Here is a 10690-nt window from a genome sequence, read left to right as displayed (position 1 = left end):
TGTAACTAAAATGTCTCTTGGGTAAGCTACAAATTCTAGAAGCCCTAATAAACTGACTAACCTATAGCCTGTTCCCATCTCCGCACTGCTTTCCCTTTTGTAATTCAGCAGGTTTATTCCTGTCAGTATATTTTTTCCTATAAAAAGAGCTGATTATTTTCCACCTGCTCTGTACTTGACCTCACCCTTCATGACACAAACTTTAAAATTATTGGGATACTACATGTAACAACTGAATTTTGAATTGAAAGTCAGGCCTCTTCTTAAATGACTCCACCAGGCCAGTGTCATAGGTGTAACTGGTAGAGTTGCTTTTTACAGATTTTTGGCTGGTTTTAGCTTTTATATTTCTCAACTAATGGTTATATGTTGTTAAAAGATAACCATTAGTTGAGAAATATAAAATATATATTTTTACTATGACATAGGTGTGCAGTACCATTTTTGTGGGAGAGCAAATAATCAGAACTCACCTCTAAATGGAGTAGACTGTCAACATAAAAATCAAGCCTTGCTTAGCTGCTCTTCATTGTGGCCTGATGTGCAACAATAAGCAAAGCTTTTAGCCTGCAAATGTTAATGGAGAAGTAATTCTAATAAATATATAAAGCACAGGCACCTTCATTATCATTAGCAAGCATGCTGGATTATTCCTGAAAGTCTCACTTAAGGAGATAAGTAGGCATTTGCCATTTATCCCTTAGTATATTTTAACTCAACACATCACTTTTCATGTTAACTTTGTGGAAGGTATTTTGATCTTAATTGTTTTTTTTTATTAACACGTTACTAAAATTGTGTATCCATTTACACCTAGCCATCCAGCACTGAGTTGCAGAGCTATCCATCAGGGACCACATACATGTCTGTGGTATGGGAAGTCTTGCTAGGATTAGGTAAATGAGGAGTCGGGATTTAGGTGGAAGTGTGGTGAGAGGACAGGCTCTGTAGGGCCACCCCCCTTCAGCAGGGAGTAGGGAGACTGTGACATCCAGCTTGCAAATATTGCTCCAGATGGAAGAGCTAAAGTGGCTGAAAGAGAGTGTTATAGGAAAGGAAGTGTTACTGTCAGGCACCATTTATTCCACAGCACTCCTCTCCCTTCTTTCTTGGGACTTTTTGGGAAGTTTCAGCACAGAGCTGTGTCCTGCTGCTCCTAAGTCATGGCTCCTGTGTATGGTGCCACTGCTTCCCCATGCATCCAGGGGAGGATGAGAAAGGCCAAGCACTACTAGGAATGACAAAGGATGGCAAAATTTGCCTCCCTGTGCTGTGGCCTCCTCTCCAAAGAAAAGGCTGAACAAACAGAAGTAGTCACCTGTGTGGTTTTGCTCAAGCATGGTCAGATTACCACACCACTGTGTGTTCAGCTGAAGAGCAAGTAAAAGGAACACTTCACAGCAAACTGACTATGTTTATTTGTATGGGAACAGGAAAGAACAGGACTGATAGAGAAAACATTGTTTCCATAATTTTTTATGCTGAAGAGGCAAAAAAATATGCACATATGGCTACCTCTTCAAATTATGGTCAACGAGGTAGAAATAAAATGAACTGTTGTCTATTCTTGAAATTTGGTGTTTTGTGGCAACTCAGGTGGAAGTGGGTAATTTCTATTTTGACAAATTAGGGGACAGCTCACTCTGTTGACTTGCATTTCTCCTTGACTACACAACTGAATGTAGTTATATGTCTGGGGATTTTGTACTCATAATATGTAATGGCATCTCAAATTTAAAAAAAAAAGCACTAAAATGTACACAGTTAAACTGAAAATAATCAATGAAAGTGGTCTGCTTAGCACCTTTAAGAAGTGTATACTTCAAGATGGTTGGCTGTATTTTTTTTTTGAGTTCCTATTTCTGAAGAAATAAAATAGAATGTCCCAGAATTTGATCTACCAAAACGTTTATTCCCTCTAAAAAGTCACCTTATCTTTGTGATTTTTATTTGTATTATACATTACAAATATCTGTGAAAGTGTACAGTATATACACAAGCAGTCATGCATGGATTTTTCAATAGTTTATTGTTCCATGGACATTTTCCATAAAATGATTTATTTTTTATACACTTCCTTTCATTTCACCTTTTTTTGCTTGTTCTGTCTGCTCCCATATCTCTTCACTATTTTAATACACGGCAGTCATATCAAAAAGCCAGATAAATCAATTAAATCATTGATCTAGAGAAGAAGAAATAATGGTGCTGTAGAAACACACCTCAACCAGAGACAGTGAAAGTTTGATTAGATTGTTGCAAAAGAAAAAGCAGCCTCTTGGAGTTGGAACTTTATCTATTAAGTAGAATGATCTCTGTATAACAGCCTTATTTTCTTCAGTTCCTATTCTTCCTTGTCCTGGCTGAAACTGTTATTGTGGCCATAACAGGCATTTATGCTGTTTATGCTATCGCCCAAATGTGAGCCATGATTAGTGTGCTTGCAACATGACAATATCGCAGAGCTGTTTATGGCAACCACTGTCTGGGAAAGAGTATGGAAGGGAGGAACACCCTGCCCTGCATCACGGCTCATGCTGAAGCTGAGCACACTGCTCTGTTCCTCCTTCATGGGGAACAGATCAGCTGCTTTCTCTCTCAGCTTGTACCTCTGTGAGCTTCCTTTTGGATTTTTTTTTGAAAGTCCAATGAGGAGAAGACAAGGACCATTGAAGTGGCATATAAGATTATTGCATTTCTTCTTGAAATTATAAAGGCTGTATGCTTGAACATGAAGCAATAAATTTGCTCAGGCTGAACATTGTGATAAACCCTATTGGACAGTGATGCAGGGGAACCAAGGCAGATTTTCTTGCTATGTCAACTTTTTGAAGGGAATCACAGGTATTTCCTGTATCTGTGGTGCCATCATTTTATATGGACCAAAATTGCACCTTCATCAATAATTTCTGCTCAGTTGTGGGTATTTTGAATCCCTGCCAATACTTTTGAACATCTACAAAAAGAATTAAAATATACATTTCAGTCCAGCCATCAGGTGCAGGAGAAGAGAATTGTTGGGTTTTTTTCTCCTAAGTACACCATCCTAATTAAAAAAAGTAAAATTAAAATTGTCTTTCTTTGGAAGCTAGTCTTGCATTAACACTGCATGTCAGAGATTTCAGGCTACTACTTTGTCTGGGAATGGCTTGGTTTTCTTTTGTCCTTGGTAGTTTTGCTTGAACAGTAGATCAAGAATTTCAACATTGTTCTTGTTTTATTTGTCACGAGTGGAGACAGAGGGTGGATAGATTTTACCAGTTGCTTAGGCCTCTGACAACTAGTGACCAAACCTATTCAGAGTGACCAGCACCCCAAAACCCAGTCTCACTCACAATAAAGACAGCCGATTTATGTCTAATGTAAAATAGATTATGGTTTATTAGACACAGGTGAGAATGGAGCAAAGAACTAGACAATGTTTCACTACCCAATACATGAAAAGCTATTTATAGTTAAACAAACATATATATAAGTTGCCCAAAATAGGGAGATTAAAAACAATATAGCACTAAAAGGAAAAGAAGGTACCTATTAATATTATTATGGCTGGCAAAGAAGAATACAATTTAGGAAACCAACGATCTTACCAAGTCAAATTTTTGGAGCTGAGATGCATTAGGATCCTCCCTCAATCCCACGAGAAGTAACCACAGGGCTGCGTCCAGACACCTGGGGAGAAGACTTTCCCTCACACTCCAATGTCCATGTAGAAAAGCTTCTACTTTTGCTGAGATTTCGTGGTGTTTTTATAGGAAAAAGAGTGTGGATTTGCGGTCACTTAAAAATTTTTCGCATTCTCTCAGTGTCTCACCTTGACTTCCAGGTGCCAGTACTAGATAGCCCTTGATTAGGCTATTGACCTAATCTGAGCCATCCATCTCTAGCCGGCGATCAGGGAGAGAGAGAGGAGGGGGGGGTGGTGTCCTGCCACATTATTGAAATGGACACATAGAGATTGGATTGTCTATATGTAGTGTACCACAGAATGCAATAAATATTTTTCATATGCCTACTACCTCATCTCACAGACTGGAAAAGGGCTTAAACAAAATGTCAGCTGAGAAATATGCTTGACTCTGTGTAGCCAATGAGCAGCTACATGTTTAATTTTTTAAAAGCATTTTGACATATTCCCTGACATTTTATCCTTTTTGTTATGGAACTGTCACCTTTTTTAAAAGCACTGTTGTGGCATGTGGATTTATTCGAGTACCATTTCCAAACAGCAGGCTGGTTTACTGCTCTTTTACACACCGTGTCTTCTAGAAATCCTAAAATAAGGAGAATAAAGGCCTCAGTGCTGATGAGAGTAGATTACATCTGTGCTGAAATGAATGAACTTGGTATCTAAATCAACTCTCCCCCATTTTGACAGTGTTTCATGTTATGATCATTTTTTGTGTTCTATTTTTCCAACAACCGTATTTACAGAAATTGTAATCTGAGATTTAAAGCATCCTATTACATTTTATAGGAAGTTTAACAGAACAGTAACTATCAGCCTGTAGTCTGAGGGAGCAATTCTTTGATATGATTATGATTGTTGCTTTAACCTTCCATTTCCTTTGTTTATAGCAAGTTGTGGCACGAGGAAAATATCATGCACCACAATGCATCTGGCTAGAAAGCAAAGCTGCTATTGCCAATACGTGCTGAGGTAATGAATGTCAATGCTAAATGAAGGACCGCAACACCTTGAAGAGCATTAGATCATATTGTGCTTCTCTGTGGCTAGCACAGGTCTTTCCCATGAGAATTCCTTTTGTGTTTTATAAATAAAGACAAAGTTTGGATGTTATTAAAAACAGTGTCCCAAGACTTGGACGGTGCAGGCCTGGCCAATCAGGCCTAGGGGGAGGTTTCTGACTGACCAATCTGGGTGACCTTTGAAAACTCTATATATATGATGAAATCAAAACAATAAAGGTCTTTCCTTCTTGCCACTGAGAACTGGATTCTTCTCTCTGCTAGCGGCTCAACAGCGACACTTCTCAGCCCTTGCTCAAATTTTTTCTGGAATATCCCTGCAGCCATATCACTTTTCCAAATTTTTATATGATTATCTTATTGTTAGCCACACAAATATACCTTGAACTGTACAAGAAGACTGAATGGAAATGAAAGTCTTCATTCATGAAATCTGCAGTTTTGTACTTCAGCACTCCTAAGTTTATCAGATTTAATATGAAAATGAGCATGAAAATAAATTCATTTCCACAGGTATAATCAATAGAGATGGTGTTTAGCAGTTTCCTCAGAAAGTAAAGCGCCAGTGAAAGCACTCGACAGACTCGAGCTCTTGGAGATTCATTACCAGTAGCAATACCACAGGCTTTTCCCTTGTATGCTGTCATCCTACTCTCACCTTTAATTGTGAAATGCTTGTTTATTCCCCGTGTTTTAACTCCTGCCCTCATTAAGGAGAGGGAAATGAATGGCAAGCATAGAAATTGTGTTGTGGTACAAACATTATCCAGTATATATGTCTCTTCTCTAGCCAGTTTCACATGCAGGTTAATTTTGTTCTTCCAGCCACAAGAGACATTTGTTCCACCTGTCCTTTGAAGGGAAGCTTGAGCTCACACTACATGTCCCCTGAGCATGGCAGAGGTGAAGCAGCTCTGTCTCAAAGACTCTGCTTAATCTATACCAAATATTTCTTATATCCTATATATGTTTGGAAAAACTTCCATCTGGGCGTATTATTTCCACCTAAAGGAAAACTTGCCTCCGAAAATGTAATATACAGAGTTTCCTACTTCCCTCATAGTTTTTTCTTTGCCATTGTTTATTCTCAATTTTATTTTCCTTTCTTCATTTTAAGTACATAGCAAGCAACCTTCTCAGGCAGATCACTGCCAGAATACAAAAGGCAGGAAAAATAAAACATATGTATATTCTGGAATGAGATTTTAGGGAAACCCTAAAGAAAATCAGTATTTGTCTCAATTTACTTTGCAGTAGGAATATAACATTTGTACAGTAAAAAACAACCTCCATATTCCCTTGGCAAAGGCTGCTGGACAATAACTCTGTGTAAGCCAGCATTCGCTTCTTGTCTTGTAGTCTCATTTTTTGTTCCACACAAAATGTTTTGAGATTGACTTGAAGGATTAAAGTCTTTCCACCACACCTATGGAGCCATGTCGAGCACAGGGAAGGGACAGGTAGCCACAACGCACATGGTCACACTGGCCTGAGGGCAAGGGAGCAATGGAGCACATCCGCAGCATTTGTCTCTGCCTTCCTGTCCACCCCCACGCTTCCTTCTCAGCTCATCTCTTGCTCGCTCTCCAGCCCACACCACAGAGTTTGGCTACTCAGTTCACATTTCCTGAGGTTCTGCTGGGTAATTTTAAGAAGAAATGTGAAAGGTGCAAGGTGAGTCCCACGTGTGATTTTTTGGTAGGCAGCTAAGCATACATCTCTCGCAGAGGGGGCGAATCCTCTTCTTACTCAGATGCTGCAGCTTCAGAACACTTTAGCTGGATCCAGCAGAATTTCTCTGGATTTGTCACAGGGGAAAAAAAGTAAACAGACTCTGTCACAGTGTATCAAATGCATATAATTCAATACTTCTGCAAGAAGCTGTACTTCTAATTTTTTCCTGCTTCTTGCTTACAGAGAGACTTACAAGTAATATATGTGTAAACCACTTGACCCCACATTGTCCCTAAAAATAACAGGAAGGAAGTGGTTACAGAGTTATTAGCACCATCCACATTTGCTAAAATGTTTTTTATAACCCTGAAGTTAACATCTTAACAACTAATGCTAGCTAACTAGTAAAAGAGACACCCCCACACCCAAACAAAAAATCCCCCAAATCCGTGAATGCAAACACTGTATTGTAATGGATTTATACTTTACCTGTGGGAGTTACCTTTTATTAAATGGTCTTTACAAAAATAGTGCCAGTCACTTAGGTCAATTTACCCTGAAATAGCTGAAGTAGTATCTATTCTGGAGACATTTATCTAAAGGCAGTGAACCAAGCAAATTAACATGCTCTGGAGTTACTGTTGTCTACCTCCCAAATATATATATTTTTTTAGAAGGATCAAGAACAAATGTTTTGTTCTAACCAGATGTATTGAATCACTGTAGCTATCTTCTCTATGTGGTTCTGCTACAGGATACAGAATCCTTGATTTTTCATGATAGCAGCAAAATATTAGGTTGGCAGAAAAATACATAAAACACAGAGCTAAATATTCTTACTCTCAAGCTGTAGAAAGAGGTCCGAAAGCTACATGAGAGTAACTACGTTAAATTCAGTGGAATATTTGCATGTATCAAGACGACTTAGATAAAAGTCAGGAAGGAGCAGGGGCTATTTCTTGAAACCAACCTTCTGCTAACCAGAGAAACTGACAGATATTAATTCCTTGATAAAAATGGGCTTGACTTCTCATATGACCTTAAACATGACTTAAATTATCTTAAATATGTTCCTCTTAAAAAGAATAGTAATACTTTACTCTTGTCTAGAGTCTGTTCGTTGAGGATTTTAACTTATCCTAACCACTCTGTTAAAGGCCAGACTGTCCACGACATGGAGAGACAGGCAATAGCCTGAGAGGCTCAAAGGAAATATGGTTCCTTCCTAAGCCTTGTGATCCCTCTTAGGACAACAATGTGATATGATTCTACTTTCTCCCAAGCTCTTTGAGGCAATCAACTGCTCAACGGTACAAAGGAAAAAGCTCCCCAGACACTTACCCAGATGTAATTAATTTTCCTTGGTCAAAATAAGGCACATAAGACAAAAACCTTTTTTTATACCCCACGGCACACAAATGTTTGTCTTGGATTGATGTTATGATAATTCTTTATCCCCTATCGTTGGCTTACATCCCCAAGAAAAAAATGTGTAAAAAAAAAGTGTGGTCCTGTCTCTTTAACTACACCCAGCCGCAGAGAGAAACGCGGGTTGTTTTGAAACAAACCCCTGTTTTGAAAACTTTTTCTCCAAGCCTCGCTCCGGGGGAGGATTCGTCGCCCGGCAGAGGCTGCGTGCTGGACGGCTGTCGGAGTGAGCTCTGTTCCCTTTTTTTCCCCCATTTTTTCTTTTTCCTCGTTTAGACCCCTTCTCTTCGATCTGCTTTGCCACCCGGAGACCCAGGAGGGCCAGAGGACAGCAGAGCTCTCAGGGAGCTCCACCCAGCCCTGGGGGGGGGCGAGGAGGAGAGGCGCTGCGTCTGAGGAAAAGGACTTTTTAATCAGGTTGAATAACTCCTTTTCACCTTGGTTTTCCCCTTCCCCTGTGCCTTGCAGGGCACTCTGCGTGGTTTTGTTAAATAAACAGTTTTTTCTTCACTTCCATCTAAGAGGTTCTGTTGTGGGTGGGGGAGGGGGTATCAGGGCCCTTCGCTCTCGGAGGAGAGAGAGTTTTATCATTAACCCGGGACAATGTTGAAAGACCAGTTATAGCCAGGGCCCAAATTTAACTTACCTCATGATGACAGCAAGGGACATTATAGCTATTTTACAAGTGGGTCAGATTCATGTAATTTAAGTGAAACTCTCAAAATTAAGTAAAATGTCAGTGACAAACATGAAGCTAGCCCCACTGTCCTCACCATCAATCACTACATAGTCATTATTTCCATTTGTTTCATTTACTTTACAGTGCAAGGCAGATAATATTTTTAAACACAGTGGAAAAAACAGACCTCGGCTAGCAGAACAGACAGCCCACTTTAAGCAGTGAACATCATTAGCCCTTAGGTAGTTAATTCATGCTACACACAAGTTTCTACAGGACAGAGAGGGTCAAAATCCAAAATATTAAAGATTGGGAGATGAGAAGTGAGGAACATAATCAGCTGGGCATATACTAAGCTCTCCAAAATATTCTTTGTATCACTCTTTTAAATTGCCGTGCAGGGAAAAGAATACACAGTGTACTGTAACCCTAAGACAGGCTGCAATATCATACACAGACAAGAGACTGCTATTTTTGAATGACATCAAATTGTGAATTGAAGCACAGTGGGTAGGAAAATACTGCAAAGGGGTTTGAAAGCGATGGCTCATCTGTGTAGAAAAATAAAGTCTTTTTAAAGTCCTGCTGTGACCAGTATAAAATGATCAGGGCTGCAAGTCTGCATGTGGTCTGCCAATGTGTAGAAAACAGGAGGAGAATCATTGTCCAAGGCAGAGCTGTACATTACAGTTACATGAATAAGCCAATACTAAATGGTGACAGAAAGTTATCCTGCAAGTAAAACTTTTCCTGAAATCAAGGTGGCTGTGATTTAAAGTTTTGGCAGATTAGAACAGGGGCTACCAATTTTCAAACATGGGGTGTCAGAACTGTAGTTTTTCAAATTAGAAGAAAAGTGTGACAGCAGGAGCTTGGCAGAAGCTCAGCAAGAGCAAGAGGGGTTTTTCCCTTCAAGAGATGAGATGTTGCTAATTAGCTGAGTAGTGGTATCTTACCTATGTGGCAGGCAGGCAGACAAGAGTTCTCTGCCTCTGTTGCTCCTGGTATTACAGAGAGCTGTGAGCCAGTCCTTTGCTCACATGTCTCCCTTGGGGTGCAACATCCTGCAACACCTGCAACATCCCTCTACCTTCTGTTCAAATCTGCTTGCTTGCTGACTTGAGTAATGCCTTAATGAGTCCTTGATTTTGCCAGTCAAGGTTTGATATGGTTAATCTACTTGTGTTGTCAGTGACATTCCTCTTGATGAATGGATTATGTATGGTGAGAGAAAAACCTATACTGGAAGCTTTATGTTCTTTTCTCTGATGGAGTTCCCCAGAGGTTACCCTACATGGACATGAGAGGTTTGGAGTGTCATGGCACAGGGCACCAGGTTTGCTCCCAGCTCTAAGGTTTTTGTTAGCATCAATGGCCGGAACCCACATAGGAGCTGTAAAATTTAATAGTCCAGGCTTTGTTTACATTGACCATTCCCTGGGAAAACTGTCAGGATCCAAGTTAAAGGCAAAAAATTCTGCTCAACAGAGTAATGGACTTGCACGAAGTATTTCTTCAATTGTCAGCTGCATCTGTCCTATACCTGGACTCCCCTCCAGTGCAAGAGGGTATAGCCTGTAAACGGAAGAAAATGCAACTTCAAAGGTTATTTTTCTATTTGCAGCCACACCTTATTTCTGAACATTCTATTCAAGTTCTAAAGTCCTATTTTTTAATGGAAGAGAGTATCTGTTAACACTTCAACTTACATTATTTTCTTTAGTTTTCAAGTGTTTACTTTTCTTGAGATAAATGTGGTATCTTCTTGGGCTGTTCTTGTGCATTCTATGCATTAAAGGATATTTATGTAGCTGTAAAGGCAGATACATATTAAATAAGGATGGAGTTCTCATAACCATTTTATCAAGCTACCAATGGCAAGGTATCCTGTCATCTTGCTACTTCAATCTGGCAGGCATTTGTGAATTTTCAGGTTTTTAGATGTTGCTCACCTTCAGCCAGCTGCCACAAACAGAGACAAAATCCATTTCAAAGGAGAGTGTGAATTACTGTATGAACTACTCCACCAAAAGCACTGGAAAGCTCTAAGGGGTTCATAATCTTTTGCATCAAATCTTTTAATTTTCATCATGCAAATGAAAATAAAAAAGCTATCATGGTTTGAGACAAAGTTGTTTTCAATATAATATGATATAAATAATTACACCAGTGGAGGGCAATGCAAATGTGAACTTGGCT

Source organism: Lichenostomus cassidix, chromosome 4 (assembly GCF_008360975.1).
Source record: "Lichenostomus cassidix isolate B80296 chromosome 4, HeHo_3.0, whole genome shotgun sequence".
Taxonomy (NCBI): Eukaryota; Metazoa; Chordata; class Aves; order Passeriformes; family Meliphagidae; genus Lichenostomus; species Lichenostomus cassidix.
This window is presented reverse-complemented; position numbering follows the sequence as displayed.